This window comes from Erinaceus europaeus, chromosome 4, assembly GCF_950295315.1.
Source record: "Erinaceus europaeus chromosome 4, mEriEur2.1, whole genome shotgun sequence".
Classification (NCBI taxonomy): Eukaryota; Metazoa; Chordata; class Mammalia; order Eulipotyphla; family Erinaceidae; genus Erinaceus; species Erinaceus europaeus.
The window spans coordinates 143911585-143928955 of NC_080165.1; the positions used below are offsets into that span (position 1 = coordinate 143911585).

The 17371-nt window shown below is 47.0% G+C and overlaps 1 long non-coding RNA gene across 4 annotated transcripts; it reads right to left on the reverse strand.

The window, feature by feature from the left end:
• Window positions 1-44: 44 nt before the first annotated feature.
• Window positions 45-16819, reverse strand: LOC132538168 (uncharacterized). 4 transcript variants are annotated; one of them, XR_009549629.1, is made up of 3 exons: window positions 16731-16819; window positions 1043-1116; window positions 45-784 (listed from the first exon to the last, which is right to left on the reverse strand). It is a non-coding gene; the product is annotated as an uncharacterized LOC132538168 (long non-coding RNA). The 4 variants fall into 4 exon arrangements; XR_009549630.1 differs by having other exon boundaries at window positions 1035-1116; XR_009549627.1 differs by lacking the exon at window positions 16731-16819 and adding an exon at window positions 1719-2081.
• Window positions 16820-17371: the final 552 nt, after the last annotated feature.

The following is a 17371-nucleotide window of genomic DNA, read 5'->3' on the forward strand; positions in this document are numbered from 1 at the left end:
ACAATCTGAGATGCCAGTTAAACGTCGCTCTTGTCTCCCCCCCCACCTCCCCTTCTCAGATTTTTTTATATCTTCCATCTGAATCAAGTTTTCTAATTAAAAAGGAACCCTTAAAACAAAAATCATTGAGCTTTCTGGAGGCCATTTTAGAGAAAGAGAAAACTTAAATATTTAAGGTGAAGTACTGACTTCTGTTGCTGGGATTTTTTTTTTTTCAGAGGATTTCAGATTTATGAAATTTTCTTTTTTACAGGTGCCACCTTCGTGCATGATGGTTAATAATAGCTTCAGGGGACCTAGAGACCAATTTCACTGACGTTGTCTTTTACTTCTGATGTCGGAAGAGTCATGTTGCCTCGTGGTCCACGGTTGAGGGGGTGGGGTGGTGTAAATGTCCTTTGGGCACCATGGTCCCGTCTTCCTTCTGCCATGGTGCCCGGAGGGGGCTTAGGTGCGGTCCGGCCTGCTCGCTGGGGCCGTGTGGTAGAATGTTGTACTCCCTCTGTAGGTGAGAACACTGGATGATGATGATGATGATGATGATGATGATGATGATGATGTGAATGTAGATAGACGTGGAAACGCGTCCTCAGCGTCTTCGTTTGAGCTGTGTGTCCTACTGCTTCTCTTTCCCCCTCCCCCGAGACGATGCTGGTTGGAGGGGCCAACACGGGATCTAGGAAAATAGTGTGTGGCTTCTCGTTTGCTTTCGCTCCTCCAAACAGTGACCTACCTGCCCTTCTTCCTCAGGGCACGCCCAGCCCTTGGGTCCTCTTGGGGATACCTGCCATTGTAAGGACACAGGTGATGTCAAGTGAGGCTGCCCGGCCCTGTCTTAGGACCCCTCAGAGCTGAGGGGTCACACTTCTGCTCAGACTCCCCCTTGAAGCCCCTGCATCTGGCAGTTAGTTCTCTTGGCCTCGGCAGGAGACTTCCCTGTCTTCCCACGGCTTGGGAAGATGTAGTAGTTCCGGGCCAGCAGCATCCTCCCCAGGTAGCCCACCCCGGAAATGCCCCGTACAGATGACAGACACCCGCCTACCTGACGTTGGAGCCCACACGTCTAAGAGGGCAAGGAATCAGTGTCACTCAAACTCAGCACATCGGCCCACAAATCTGGAAGATGCAATGACACGGGGTGCGATGGGTTAATGTTACCGATCTATGGGTTACTGTTTTGCCATCTTAACAGAGATGTAGAAATAATCTAAATTTTCTTTATATAGCTAGTGAGGACTTCAGTCCCAGTGACTGTGATGCAATCTTGGCTGCACGCAGCAAGCTTTTTTTTTTTTTTTTTTTTTAACATGACACAGAATTTTGAGTAATTACTGCTCGAACCTTTACTAAAGCTACTTTGCAGTATCATCTGCAGATTACTTCTTCTGCCGAAACTGCCATCTTAACGTCACTGACATTTAGAGCTGTACAGGGACTTAATGACTCACACCCCTCCCACCCCACCTGCACACACGCGTTTCTTCTTGTGAAGTAATTAATAATAATAAACTTAAGTGGAGGGGCTACATGAATAGCAAGTTTGACCTCTTTGTGCCTGGAAAGAAAGGAGTGGAGCATCCTGGAGACCCCCCCCCCCCAATTTGGCCTTTTCTCTATGCCTTAGTCTCTCCTCTGCACACGTGTGTGTATGTGCGTGCGTGTGTGTATGTGTGTGCACGCACACTCGCCCTACCCAAAGATGGCGGTGGTGCACTGACCTGCAACCCAACTGGTTGGACATTGCCGCAGAATTTGTTCCAGTCTCTCCCGTGTATCCAAGAGGATTCTGAGCCATGTGAAAAATCTCTGCTTTCTAGAGGGTAGAATGTGAGCCTGCAACTTCCGAAGCACAATCGTCTAGTAATACGGACTTCAAACAAACAAAAACATACCTATTTAACCTTAGAGAAAGCCATGGATTCTAGGTCTAGGAATGAAATTTGCCTCTTTAAAACCTCTTTATGCCCCCCCCCCTTTTTAAACGTGTATTTTGGTGGTTCTTTATGATACCTTTCCTGTGGAGGATTTCTCCCTCCCACCTCACACCATTTCTCCTCCCCCCTCCATCCCAAAATATCTTCAGAGATCTTTTCCACCAAGAGAGGTGGATGCATCCTGAGGGCTGTTTTCTGTCCTGTTTAAATGTATCATCAGGAAATGCCCCCGGGTCCTGTGTGCCTGTCTTGTCTGGTGTGGTCAGTTCTCCAAACCTGCATCTGGAACCCCAAGGGCAGTTTTTATATATAAAGCAATAGATGTACGAAAGACTTGTGTTTCCTCCAAATTTAGTGTTTTCCGTAAAGCCTCACCCCCATCTAAATTCTTTGATTTTTTTTTTCTTCACTTGTTTGGGTTTGGAGTTGTTTTTCCCTTGCATCTGGAGGACTAAAGAATTAGCACAGACATCCTCGTGGGAAGTAAACTAGCAAGTCACAGTAGGTGATAGTGTCGCTTGTTTTCTGTTAGTTGTTTTTTTATTTTATTATTTTTTAAGAATGTGTGAAGATAGTCATGAATGTACTTAAAGTGTTCTAATCCTGCTTCAGCTCCCTTTGGCTGTGTCTGCATAATAACAAATGTTTGATAGGGAAAAAAGTCATGTCTGGTGTCACGGGCAGTGTGTCCCTCCCCGTGGCTGTTGGCCCCACTCTCCCTTTTTTCTTCTGTATAAGCTTGGGGGCAGTGGCATCACATAGCAGCAGTCATCAACCAACCACTGGGATCTACGTAGTGAAGAATGGCATCACTGTGTCAATGGCCTGCCCACACCACTGCACAGCCACTTGGGTTCCTCAGTTTCCACCTCCCCCTCACTCTCCCCAGCCTTTGCCTGACTAAGAGGACTTCTCTAGGCCCCTGGGCAGAAGTCCTTGAGCTGCCTGGCTGTGTAAGACGACATGAAAAGGTGTGTGGTGGTGGTGGTGTGGGGGGGTTACAAGCCCAGAGGCTTTTACTGCCATTTGGGACCGTTTGCCTTCTGTAGATCCAGCCTTAATGTTTATCTGACATCCTAGTGAAAGCAGACCCTGCACAAAGTGGATATCAGAGTTAATACTGTGAGGAGATAAAAGTGAATAGTTTTACCAAAGATAATGAAATATCGCATAATGTCTGCATTTTACCATTGGTTTGAGTGCATCCTTAGAAAACTGAATGTAATAAAAAAAAACCCAGGACTTTTTTGTTTTTCTTGGAAATTGTATGCTCTCTAGCAACTTTGTGTGAATTTTTTATACAAGCACTGTTTTATGAGTTATATAAAATGTTATAAAAATAGAAAAAATACATATGGTGTCGTAGCATTTTATTATCAAACAGGCTTCTCAGAACATGTCTTGGTTTCAAAGTGATTGCACACAGCCTCCATCCCTGCCTCCCGGGGGAAGACACAGCTGTGCAGAAGGGTCCCTGAGTCTCAGGCTTCCTTCCTTGCTCTTGACTATGGGGCGGCCTCACAGGATGTCAGTGTGGCCTCAGCCATTGAGAAGTAGCCGAGGAGTCATCAGATAGGTGTGTCGGGTGTTGTCTTCCCCCCTTCCCCATTTTTTACAGAAACCCCAGTAGGAATCGCATTTGACCTTCCTGAGTCACGTGCCAGAGCAGCCCTCCTGCCAACCGGGCACTTTGGATCAAATGGAATTTAGTGCCTCCAGCCAACATTTTGTTGGGCTGGGGAGACAGCATAGTGGTTATTATGCAAAAAGAGGGTTGGGGATATAGCTCAGTGGTAGAGCATTTGAATGCAGAAAGATGTTCAAGCTTGGGAGTGCAAAGTGGGTTGAGCTCAAGGACTGGCATAAGGATCCAGGTTCGAGCCCCCGGCTCCCCACCTGTAGGGGAGTCGCTTCACAAGCAATGAAGCAGGTCTGCAGGTGTCTGTCTTTCTCTCCCCCTCTCTGTCTTCCCCTCCTCTCTCCATTTCTCTCTGTCCTATCCAACAGTGATGACATCAATAATTATAACTACAACAATAAAACAAGGGCAACAAAAGGGAATAAGTATTTAAAAAAAAAAAAACTTTAATGCCTAAGGTTTCAGTTTCAATCCCTGACATCATAAGCCAGAGCTGAGCAGTGCTCTGGTTAAAAAAAAAAAAGAGTAATCTGGTAGCGCAGCGGGTTAAGCACTGGTGGTACAAAGTGCAAGGCCCAGCTTAAGGATCCTGGTTCGAGCCCCCCAGCTCCCCACCTGCAGAGGAGTCGCTTCACAGGTGGTGAAGCAGGTCTGCAGGTGTCTTTCTCTCCCCCTCTCTTTCCCACCTCTCTCCATTTCTCTCCTATCCAACAATGACAATAATAACTACAACAATAAAACAGCAAAAGCAACATAAGGGAATAAGTATTTAAAAAAGTAATCCTTGGCTGAGGAAACAGCATAATGATTATGCAAAAGGCTTTCATGCCTATGGCTCTGAGATCCCAGGCATAGTCCCCAGCACCACCATGAGCCAGAGCTGAAGAGTGCTCTGGCATCTCTCTCTTTCATTAAAATAAAAACAGTATGTTAAAAAGAAAAATCCCAGGGGCCAGGTGGTGGTGCGCCTGGTTCTTTATACATGTTATAGAGTCCAAGAACCCAGGTTCAAGCCCCTGGTCCCCACATGCAGAGAGAGAGTTTTCAAAAAGTCCTCAAGTTAAGAAGGAGGCAGGGTAGTTACACACCTGGTTAAGTGTACGCACTGCCACGCACAAGGACCTGGGTTCAAGCCCCCAGCCCCCACCTGCAGGGGGAGAGCTTCACAAGTGGTGAAGCAGTGCTGCAGGTCTCTTGTCTTTCCCCCTTCCTATCACCTGTGCCCTCTCATTTTCCCTCTATCAAATTAAATGAATAAATAAAATAAAAGGGAGTCGGGAGGTAGCAGCGGGTTAAGCGCATGTGGCGCAAAGCGCAAGGACTGGCCTAAGGATCCCAGTTCGAGCCCCCGGCTCCCCATCTGCAGGGGAGTCGCTTCACAGGCGGTGAAGCAGGTCTGCAGGCAGCTATCTCTCTCCATTTCTCTCTGTCCTATCCAACACGACAACATCAATAACTACAGCAACAACAAAAATAAATGGGCAACAAAAGGGAAAATGAATATTAAAATTATTTTGTAAATTAAAAAAAGATAGAGGGAGCAAAGTGGTTGTGCAGAAGGCTTTCATGGTGGAGGCTCAGAAGTCCCAGGAAAAAGGTTAAAATGTGTGGGTCGGGTGGTATCGCAGCAGGTTAAGCGCAAGTGGCACAAAGCGCAAGGACCGGCTTAAGGACCCCGGTTCGAGCCCCCGGCTCCCCACCTGCAGGGGAGTCGCTTCACAGGCGGTGAAGCAGGTCTGCAGGTGTCTGTCTTTCTCTCCCCCTCTCTGTCTTCCCCTCCTTTCTCCATTTCTCTCTGTCCTATCCAACAACGACATCAATAACAACAACAACAATGATAAAACAACAAAAGGGGGAAAAAAGAGCCTCCAGGAGCAGTGGATTCATGGTGCAAGCACCGAGCCCCAGCAACAATAACAAAAAAAGTTAAAATGTGTTTATCATCACCAGGGTCTCTCCGCTGCAAGCGGAGTTTTCCTTAGAGTGCCTAGTCTGAGCCTCCAGTCACCGTTTGGCAACACCATGCCAAGGGAAACCTTAAAAGCAGTGCTGTGGGATCTTTCCATTTCCCCTCTCTTTTACTCACTCTGGTGGGTTCTGGGGAGAGGAGGAAGTCTGCCAGGAGTGGTAGGATTGTGCAGGCATGAAACCCTAGGGAAGACGTGGCAGCAAATGTAAAAGAGAAACAGGTAATGATAACTAAGACAGGTGATGATAACTAAGACAGGTGATGATAACTAAGACAGGTGATGATAACTAAGACAGGTGATGATAACTAAGACATAGGTGATGATAACTAAGACAGGTGATGATAACTAAGACAGGTGATGATAACTAAGACAGGTGATGATAACTAAGACATAGGTGATGATAACTAAGACAGGTGATGATAACTAAGACATAGGTGATGATAACTAAGACATAGGTGATGATAACTAAGACAGGTGATGATAACTAAGACATAGGTAATGATAACTAAGACGGGTGATGATAACTAAGACAGGTGATGATAACTAAGACAGGTGATGATAACTAAGACATAGGTAATGATAACTAAGACATAGGTGATGATAACTAAGACATAGGTGATGATAACTAAGACAAGTGATGATAACTAAGACATAGGTAATGATAACTAAGACAGGTGATGATAACTAAGACATAGGTAATGATAACTAAGACAGGTGATGATAACTAAGACAGGTGATGATAACTAAGACATAGGTAATGATAACTAAGACATAGGTGATGATAACTAAGACATAGGTGATGATAACTAAGACAGGTAATGATAACTAAGACATAGGTGATGATAACTAAGACATAGGTAATGATAACTAAGACAGGTAATGATAACTAAGACATAGGTAATGATAACTCAGACAGGTGATGATAACTCAGACAGGTGATAACTCAGACACCAAAGCAGCCTCCAGTGTGCTGGGAACTGGGCTTGAGCCTGGTCTGTGTACATAACATAGCAGGTGCTGTAACTAGATGAACTATTTTGTGTACACACACACACACACACACACACTTGTTATTAAAACACTTTTCCTGTAGTATTTCCATCATGAGTCTTGACACATGGAAGCTTTGCAGCAGGTTAGGACGGGTCAGGGACTGGAACACCAACCAGTAAATCCACAAGCAAGTTGAAGCAAGACTTGAAAGAAAGCTAAATTCTTTAAACCTCTTCTAAGCTGAAGTTTTCTTTGTTTTCTCCAAAAAAAAAAAAAAAAAAAACCCCTCAGATTTTGAATGTGTGAGTGCTTAACTATACATCTAGCTCTCAACTATAAGAATGTCACATCTGGGAGTCGGGCGGTAGCGCAGGTGGCGCAAAGCACAAAGACCAGGCGTAAGGATCCTGGTTCAAGCCCCTGGCTCCCCACCTGCAGGGGAGTCGCTTCACAAGCGTCGAAGCAGGTCTGCAGGTGTCTGTCTTTCTCTCCACCACCCCACTCCCGTCTTCCCCTCCTCTATTTCTCTCTGTTCTATCCAACAATGACAACATCAATAATAACTACAACAATAAAACAAGGGCAACAAAAGGGAATGAATGAATAAATAAATAAAAGAACTCCACATCCAATCAACTGTCAAAGACAATGGGAAAAAAAAAAGTCTTATTAGAGCCAGAGTTTCACTGTGGCACATGTGGTACTGGGGCTTGAACTCAGAAACTCATACCTTGAAGTCTTTATCCAGGGGTTTATCCACTGTACCACCTCCCAGGCTGCAATAAACACTTTTTTTAATTTTTAAAAATATTTATTTATTCATTTTCCCTTTTTGTTGCCCTTGTTTTTTTGTTGTTGTTATTGGATAGGACAGAGAGAAATGGAGAGAGGAGGGGAAGACAGAGAGGGGGAGAGAAAGACAGACACCTGCAGACCTGCTTCACCGCCTGTGAAGTGACTCCCCTGCAGGTGGGGAGCCGGGGGCTTGAACCGGGATCCTTATGCTGGTCCTTGCGCTTAGCACCACGCGTTTAACCCGCTGTGCTACCGCCCGGGCTCCTGCAATGAACATTTCATCACGTGTTCCTTTTTTCTTTTCCCTCCAGGGTTATTGCTAGGCTCAGTGCCAGCACTATGAATCCACTGCTCCTGTTGGCCCGTTTATCTATTTCATTGGATAGGACAGAGAGAAATTGAGAGGGGGAGGGGAGATACCACAATGGTTATGCGAACTGACACTCATGCCTGAGGCTCCCAGATCCTAGGTTCAATCCCCCCACACCACCATAAGCCAGAGCTGAGCAGTGCTCTGGCAAAAAAAAAAAAGAGAGAGAGAGAGAGAAAGACACCTACAGACCTGCTTCACTGCTTGTGAAGCAAACCCCTGCAAGGTGAGGAGCCGGGGGCTCGAACCCTTGTGCTTAGCACTATGTGCACTTATCCGGTGCGCCACTGCTCAGCCCCTTCACTTGATTGTATCATCCCACATTCACTGAGTGTGTGCCGTGTGCCGGGCGCACCGCTAAGGATGGTGCCAGAGGTTAGCGCAGGGACTCGGTGATGAAGCACATGCTTACGGTGGAGGAGCAGCTGGATTGAATCCTGACGCCACTGCCACCAACAGAAACGATCATGAAGAGCGACACCCGGATCCTCTTGGGTGAGCCTCCACAAAGCCCTGTGAAGGAAGTTCCCCCAGGGGCCCCCGGCAGTGCACACTCAGGGACCGGTGCAGGAAGCTGGGTTGGAGCCCTTTCTCCTCACCTGCAGCGGGGACGCTTTGTGGGTGGTGAAGTGGGACTGATCTGCCTGTCTTTCGCCCTCTCTGTCTTCCTCCCCCTCTCAATTTCACTCTGTCCTACTGGATAAAATAGAAAAAAAAGGAAAAAATGGTCACCAGGAACAGTGGATTTGTCGTGTAGGCACCGAGCTCCAGCAATAACCCTAGGAGCAAAAAAGAAAAAAAAAATACGGGGAGTCGGGCGGTAGCGCAGCGGGTTAAGCGCACGTGGCGCAAAGCGCAAGGACCGGCATAAGGATCCCGGTTCGAGCCCCCGGCTCCCCACCTGCAGGGGAGTCGCTTCACAGGCGGTGAAGCAGGTCTGCAGGTGTCTGTCTTTCTCTCCCCCTCTCTGTCTTCCCCCCCCCCTCTAATTCTCTCTGTCCTAACAATGACGACAACAATAATAACTACAACAAGGGCAACAAAAGGGAAAATAAATTAAAACAACAAAACAAAAACGTTCCAGAAGTGTGTCTGTTAAGACAAAAGCTAGGAGCCAAGTAGAGCACACACGTTATCATGTGCATGGACCCAGTCTCAAGCCCCCTGCCCCACCACCTGGGGGAACGTCTCATGACTAGTGAAGCAGTGTTGTGTCTCTATCTTCCTTTCAATTTATCTTTCCCTTAAAAAACAAACAAATGAGGGCCAAGTGGTGGTGCACCGGGTTAAGTACACATAGTACGAAATGCAAGGATCCCGGTTCAAGCCCCCGGCTACCCACCTTGCGGGGGGGGGGGGGGGGTCGCTTCACAGGTGGTGAAGCAGGTCTGCAGGTGTCTTTCTTTTTTTAAAAAATATTTATTTTATTTATTTATTCCCTTTTGTTGCCCTTGTTGTTTTATTGTTGTAGTTATTATTGTTGTTGTCATCATTGTTGGATAGGACAGAGAGAAATGGAGAGAGGAGGGGAAGACAGAGAGGGGGAGAGAAAGATAGACACCTGCAGACCTGCTTCACCGCCTGTGAAGCGACTCCCCTGCAGGTGGGGAGCTGGGGTTCAAACCGGGATCCTTATGCCGGTCCTTGTGCTTTGCGCCACCTGCGCTTAACCCGCTGCGCTACAGCCCGACTCCCTGCAGGTGTCTATCTTTCTCTCCTGTCTATCTTTCCCTCCTCTCTCAATGTCTCTGTCATTTCAAAACATATATATATGTATATAATATATAATATTATATATGTATATAATGACTGAAGGAGGCATCGAGCCCCCTAACAATAACCCTGGAGGCAAAAAAGAAAAGAAACCCAAAACTTAAAATCCTACAAGGCCTAGCTGCTGTTTTACTTCCCGTAAGATTGCGGGGGGGGGGGGGGGGGGGGAGGTTGCTTGATGTTTATGCAAAAAACTTCCATGCCAGGGGCTCCAACATCCCAAATTCAATCCCCTGCACCACAAGAAGCCACAGCTGTCCAGGGCAGTGCTCTGGTCTCTAAATAAATAAATAAATATTCCCCCAAACAAAAACAGTGGTTTTGGGGGGGCAGAAAGCAGAGAACAGTAGGCTTCTTGCCTACAGCTGGTGAATCACTGTTAAGATTTGAACCCAGATCAGTTTACACCACAAAACAGTATCTCTGAAGTCAAACATTTTCCTGAGTCATAACAGGATCCAAAGAAACAACAAAAGTTACAAGTTAGCGGTGTCCTTTTTCCCCCCCGCCCACACCCTCTCAGCCCCATTCTGTCGGACTGGCTGTGCGTCTGCTGGTTTGGGGCGGCGCAGCCGTGGGTGAAATAATAGTTCATTGAAGACACACTGAGTTTTGTTGTTGTTTGCTGTTTGCTTTTTTGTTTTTAGAATGTAAAATTTAACCACAGTACTTGGGTTCCTTAGTTACATAGCCTATGAGTGGGATTTATTATTACTTTAGTATTTATTTACTCATTAACGAGAAAAAAACCATAGCACCACTCTGGTACATGCAATACTGGGGATTGAACTTAGTACCCATGCTTGAGCGTTCTCAACAGTTGGGATGGGTGGTAGTGCACCAGGTTAAGGACACATAGTAGGAAGCCCCAGGTCTTGTGCAAGGATCCGGGTTTGAGCCCATGGCTCCCTACCTTCGGGGGAGGGGGGGAAGCTTCATTGGCTGTGAAGCAGGTCTGCGGGTGTATTTCGCCCTCTCTAACTCCCCCTCCCCTCTCAATTTCTCTCTGTCCTTTCCAATAAAATGGAAAAAATGTCTGCCCGGAGATATGGGTTCATAGTGCTGGCACCAAGCCCCAGTGATAATCCTGGAGGTAAAAAAAAAAAAAAAAAGAAAAGCGAGAGAGAAAGAAAAAGAGTCCAAGCGTCTATCCACTGTGCCACCTCTCAGGTGGCTGACTTGGATTCTTGTGCAAGTGGTTGAGGGTGCCTTGCCAGGGTAGAAAGGCAGCAGAATGGCTGGGGCTGAGTGCTGTCACACCTGGTCGAATGCACATGCTCCAATGCGCAAGAACCCGGGTTAAAATCCTTGGTCCCCAACTGCAGAGGGAAAGCTTCATGAATGGTGAAGCAGTGCTCTGTCTTCTCCCCCATCTCCCTCTTCCTCTGACTTCTAGCTGTCTCTATCCAATAAATAAATAAAGACAATAAAAGAAAATCGGGGGGTTGGGGGGGCCGGGTGGTAGTGCAGCAGATTAAGCTCACGTGGCGCGAAGCACAAGGACCGGCGTAAGGATCCCGGTTCGAGCCCCCGGCTCCCCACCTGCAGGGAAGTGGCTTCACAGGCGGTGAAGCAGGTCTGCAGGTGTCTATCTTTCTCTCTCCTCCTCTCTCCATTTCTCTGCCCTATCCAACAACGACAACAACAATAATAACTACAACAATAAAACAAGGGCAACAAAAAGGGAAAAACAAAACTAAATTTATAAAATAATTAAAAACAAAGAAAATCTGGGACCCAGTGGAACCAGTGGTGCTGCACCTGCGTGAGCGCACATGTTGCAAAGCCCAAGGACCTGGTTTCAGGCCTCCAGTTTCCATCTGCAGGGGAAAGCTTCACTAGTGGTGAAGCAGGGCTGTAGGTGTTTTTCTCTCTCTCTTTCCCTCTCTATCATCCCTTACCCTCTCAGTTTTTGACTGTATCTATTCAGTAAATAAATAAAAATAATAAAAACGAGGGAGTCAGGCAGTAGCACGTCAGGCAGTTAAGTGCAGGTGGTGCAAAGCAGAAGGGCTGGTGTAAGGATCCCAGTTTGAGCCCCCAGCTCCCCATCTGCAGAGGAGTCACTTCTCTGTTCTATACAACAATGAAGACAGACAACAATAATAACTACAACAATAAAACAACAAGGGCAACAAAAGGGGAACAAATAAATATTTAAAAAGATAAAAAGGGAGAGAGAGAGACACCGGTAGCCCTGCTTCAGCAGTCACAAAGCTGTCCCCCTGTGGGTGGACACTGAGGGCTTAAACCTGGGTCCTTGTTGTGCACTATAACATGGGCACTCAACCAGGTGTGCCACCCCTCAGCCTGACTGAGGCCTTCTTTAGGGGTACAGGGCAGTAGCTCTCCCAGCAACCTCAGGCCATACCCCAATATGGTGTGTTAGTGACTACTTGACCCAGCAACTAAGCCACAAGTACACCAGTAAAGGGACCCTGGGATGCATGGGAGGGTGGGGCTTCCATTGGTATCTATCTGCAAGGGGCAGAAATACCACTGGGTACTTTTATTTATTTTATTTTTGCCTCATTGCTTGCGCTACAATTCCACTGCTCCTGTGGCCATCTTTTTTCCATTGTTATTAGTCCTGTTGTTGCTGCTGCTGCTGTTGGATAGGACAGAGAGATGGAGAGAAAAGGGCAAGACAGAGGCGGGGGGGGGGGGAAGAGAAAGATAAACACCTGCAGACCTGCTTTACCGCCTATGAAGCGACTCCCCTCCCTGCAGGTGGGGAGCCGGGGGCTCGAACTGGGATCCTGATGCTGGTCTGTTTGCTTTCCCGCCGTGTGCGCTTAACCCGCTGTGGCTCTGTCGGGCGCCCCCGGGGGCACTTTATTTAATTTTTTAATCTTTATTTGTTGGAATAGAGAGTTAGAAATTGAGAGGAGAGGGGGAACTAGAGAGACAGAGAGACACCTGCAGTCCTGCTTCACCACTTGTGAAGCTTTCCCCCTGTAGGTGGGGTCCGGGGGTTCGAACCTGGGTCCTTGCGCATGTAACATGAGCGCTCAACCAGGTGCGCCACCACCTGGCCCCCCAGTGGGTACTTTAAAGTTGTGTACGTCGACTGAGGTGGTGAGAGAATCCCCCAGAGATTCTTATTCAGTGGGGCCTAAGAATTTGCGTGTCTGGCAACTTTACCGCTTGACAGGAATGTTGCTTGTGGGATCCCACAGAACCACCGCATTATGGCAACTTCACAGACACACAAGGGCTCACAGCGTCCTGATTATTAGAAAAAGATCTGAGTTGACATAGGTGGTTTCCTGTTGTGTCCAAGTTAAAGCAGCTGCTTCTCAACTAGTGGCAAACAAAATCTTTACTAGTAGGTCAGTGGCGAGAGGTGGGTCTGCACAGGGATCAGATGGCTTTCAGGCCTGCAGTGAGGACACTGCAGGGGGAAACTGAGTTAGGGCTACTATCTTTTTTGGTTTTTTTTGTCTCCAGGCCTGTCAATTCCCCCCCCCCCCACACACACACACCCCATTTTATTGGATAGGACAGAGAGAAACTGAGAGGGGGAGGGAGAAGAGTCTCCTGCAGACCTGTTTTGCTGCTAACGAAGCTTTCCCCCTGCAAATGGGGAGCCGTGGGCAGGAACCCAGATCCTTGCTCAGGTCCTTATGCTTAGTACTATGTGAGCTAAATTGGGTGCACCACTGCCCAGCTCCTGGGGCTATTATCTGAAACCATAGAAAGCAAACACTTGGGGAGTCGGGCAGTAGCGCAGCGGGTTAAGCGCAAGGACCGGCTTAAGGATCCTGGTCCAAACCCCGGCTACCCACCCTGCAGGGGAGTCGCTTCACAGGCGGTAAAGCAGGTCTGCAGGTGTCTGTCTTTCTCTCCCCCTCTCTGTCTTCCCCTCCTCTCTCCACTTCTGTCTGTCCTATCCAACAAATGACGGCATCTATTACAACAATACCTACAACAATAAAAAAAAAAAAAAGGCAACAAGAGGGGAAATAAATAAATAAATAAAAAGAAAGCAAAGACTTTTACACAGGCTTTTGCACGAAGGGGGAAAGTGCGCCCTTTTGGAAAGGAGTGATTACTAAATCACTGTAAAGAGAGTGTCCATGTGTGTGCAAGGGGGGGAGAAACTGAGACCCAGGAGGTGGGAACAGAGGCGAGAGGGAGGCTAGGGCGTTTGGATCCTCCTGTCTAATGACTCTTGATGGGCCATCAACCCTCATCCTACTGGCTCATAAACCCAAAAGCCTGTAGGGTGAGTGAAACAGCAGTGCAGCACACTTGCTTGCTATCTTTTTTTTTTTTTTTTTTACCAGAGCATTGATCAGCTCTGGCTTATGGTGGTGCAGGGGATTGAACCTGGGAAATCGGAGCCTCAGACATGAGAATCTCTTTGTATAACCATTATGTTATCTATCATCACCCATATATATATATATATTTAGATTTAAAAAAATTATTCACTTTTGTTGCCTTTGTTTTTACTGATGTTGTTGGATAGGACAGAGAGAAATGGAGAGAGGAGGGGAAGACAGAGAAGGGGAGAGAAAGATAGACACCTGCAGACCTGCTTCACCGCCTGTGAAGCGACTCCCCTGCAGGTGGGGAGCCGGGGGCTCGAACCAGGATCCTTACGCCGGTCCTTGCGCTTTGCGCCACCTGTGCTTAACCCGCTGTGCTACCACCTGACTTCCCCTCACCCATATTTTTTAAAAAATATTTTTATTATTTACTTATTGAATAGAGACGAGTGAAATTGAGAGGGGAAATAGGGAGGAAAAGAGACAGAGACACCTGCAGCCCTGCTTCACCACTCATGAAGCTTTCCCCCTGCAGGTGGGGACCAGGGGCTTGAACCTGGGTCCTTGCACACTGTAATGTGGGTGCATAACCAGGTGCGCTACAGCCTAGCCCCTCTCTCCTTCCTTTCTATCTCCCCCTTCCTCTCTTGACTTTTGTCTCTGTCCAATAATAAATCATTAAATTTTAAAAAGAGAAAAATACATTCAGGCGCTCTGGTGCAATCTAATCTGACATCATCTTTGTAAACTCTCCCTATCCCAGAAAACCCCCCCAGTGACTGCACCTTCTCTGGGCAACGAACGTCCCCTTGAGGGCTGCTGGGATGTTAGCCTGCACAGAGACTCAAAGGACTTAGGTGATTTCGTTTTCACTTTTTAAAAATATTTTATTGGGAGTTGGGCAGTAGCGAAGCAGGTTAAGCGCATGTGGCGCAAAGCGCCAAGGACCAGCGTAAGGATCCCGGTTTGAGCCCGCGGCTCCCCACCTGCAGGGGAGTCGCTTCACAGGCGGTGAAGCAAGTGTACAGGTGTCTTTCTCTCCCTGTCTTCTGCTCCTCTCTCCATTTCTCTCTGTCCTATCCAACAACGATGACATCAAGATCAACAATAATAACTACAATAATAAAACAAGGGCAACAAAAGGGAAAAATAAATATTAAAAAAATTTAAAAAAGAAAGTTAACAATATAAAAAATATTTATTCCCTTTTGTTGCCCTTGTTGTTTTACTGTTGTAGTAATTATTGTTGTTGTTGGATAGGACATTTTTACTGTTTGAGTTATAGCTTTTTTTCAGATAAAACGAGAGCAAGAGGCCTGGGAGATATAGCATAATGGTTATGCAGATGGCTTTCAAGCTTAAGGTTTTGAGGTCTCGGGTTTAAAACATCCTAAGCAGGAACTGAGCAGGGCTCTGATGAAAGGGAGAAAGGAAAGAAGAGAGATAAGAGGTAAGAAAGTGAGAGACAGCACAGCACTGAAGCTTCTCTTAGTACCGTAGTCCTCCCACGCGGTGTCCGGGGCTGAATCTGGGCTGCTACATGGCAAAGCGGATTCTCTCCCAGGTGACCATCTCGATGGCCTCCAGGTGACACTTTTTCCCTTTATATTTTTAGATAGAAACAGATAGTAGAAGAGACCACAACGCCAACACTTCCTTCAGTGCAGTGGGAGCTGGGCTCAAACCTGGGTTGCATGTATGGCCAGTCACTATCCAAGTGAGCTATCTTGCTACCTACTCCCCCCCCCCTTTTTTTTTTTTTGCCTCCAGGATTATTGCTGAGGCTTGGTGCCTGCACTACAAATCCACTGCTCCTGGAGGCCATTTCCCCCATTTTTGTTGCCCTTTAGTTATTGTTGTCATAGCTGTTGTTGTCTAGGAGAGACACCTGCAGACCTGCTTTACCACCTGTGAAGTGACCCTCCTGCAGATGGGCAGCTGAGGGGCTAGAACCGGGATCCTTGCTCTGGCCTTGCGCTTTGCGCCATGTGCGCTTAACCTGCTGTGCTACTGCCCAGCCCCACTTCCACATTAAAAAAAAAAATTGTATTATATTTATTGGGTAAAGACAACCAGAAATTGAGAGGGTAGGGGGAGTTAGAGGAGGAAGAGACCAAGACAGACATCTACAGCACTGCCTCACCACTTTTGAAGCCACCTCCCGGGCCACTTTAATTAATTAAAAAAATTATTTATTCATGAGAAAGATAGGAGAGAGAGGAAGAACCAGACATCACTCTGGTACATGTGCTGCCAGGGACTGAACTCAGGACCTCATGCTTGATCCACTGCACCGCCTCCCGGACCACTTAATTTATTTATTACCTTTTACTTACTGGATTGAGACAGCCAGAAACCAAGGCAGAGGGGGAGCTAGAGAGGGAGAAAGATATAGACACCTGCAGCCCAGCCTCACCACTTGCTCTACCCCATTAGCTCAAGCTGAGCAAGCTCCAGTGCAAATAAAGACGCAATATGACTGGACGAGGCCTGGAGGAACCTCATGTCTTGAGAGCTCAAAGTCTTAGGCAGTGTACTGCCTTCTAGGCTGCTCTACACTTTTTAAAAATCATTTATTCATTCCCTTTTGTTTTAAATATTTGTTCCCTTGTTTTATTATTATTGTTACTGATGTCATTGTTATTGGATAGGACAGAGAGAAATGGAGAGAGGAGGGGAAAACAGAGAGGGGGAAAGACACCTGCAGACCTGCTTCACCGCCCAGCTCCCACATACTTTTTTTTAATTACTATTCTTTTAAATAAAATCTTTAGATATTGGAGACAGCCAGAAACTGAGAGGGAAGGGGGAGATAGAGCGGGAGACAGAGCTACCTGCAGCCCTGCTTCACCACTTGCACAGCTTTCCCCCTGCAGGTGGGGGCTGGGGGATTGAGCCCAGGTCTTTGCATATTTTAACCTGTGTGCTCAGCCACGAATACTTTTTTGCTGGTTGACTAAACTGCTCCCCTGGGTAGCTGACCTGTATCACCGTGTGTTTGAGCCCAGCCCCTACCTTGTTGGCTGAAGCTTCAGCGCTGTGATCTTCCTCTTTCAGTTTGAATAATAAAAAAAAAAGTCCCAGGAAAAAAAGAACGAAACTATCTCTTGGCCAAGGAAATACCTCAGGACTAGATGCTCAAGGTCCCAGGTTCCATGTGGTGCTCTCGTTATTAAAAAGAACTCCTTCAGGGAGTCGGGCTGTAGCGCGGCTGGTTAAGCGCAGGAGGCGCAAAGCACAAGGACCGGCATAAGGATCCCGGTGCGAACCCTGGCTCCCCACCTGCAGGAGAGTCGCTTCACAGGCGGTGAAGCAGGTCTGCAGGTGTCTATCTTTCTCTCCTCCTCTCTCCATTTCTCTCTGTCCTATACAACAACAATAACTACAACAATAAAAAAAGAAAAAAGGGCAACAAAAGGGAATGAATAAATAAAATTAAAAAAAAAAAGAACTCCTTCAAAACTGAGCTTTCCCCAACTACTGAAAGCTGTCTGTCTCTACCTCTTGAGGAAGTCTTGGGGGAGATTGGAGTACTGCTGGGTTTGAGCCTATGTCACAATGTCAGGCATGCTGACAGTGTGCTCTAACACACTGAGCTATTTCCCCCAGCCCACTGCAGGGAC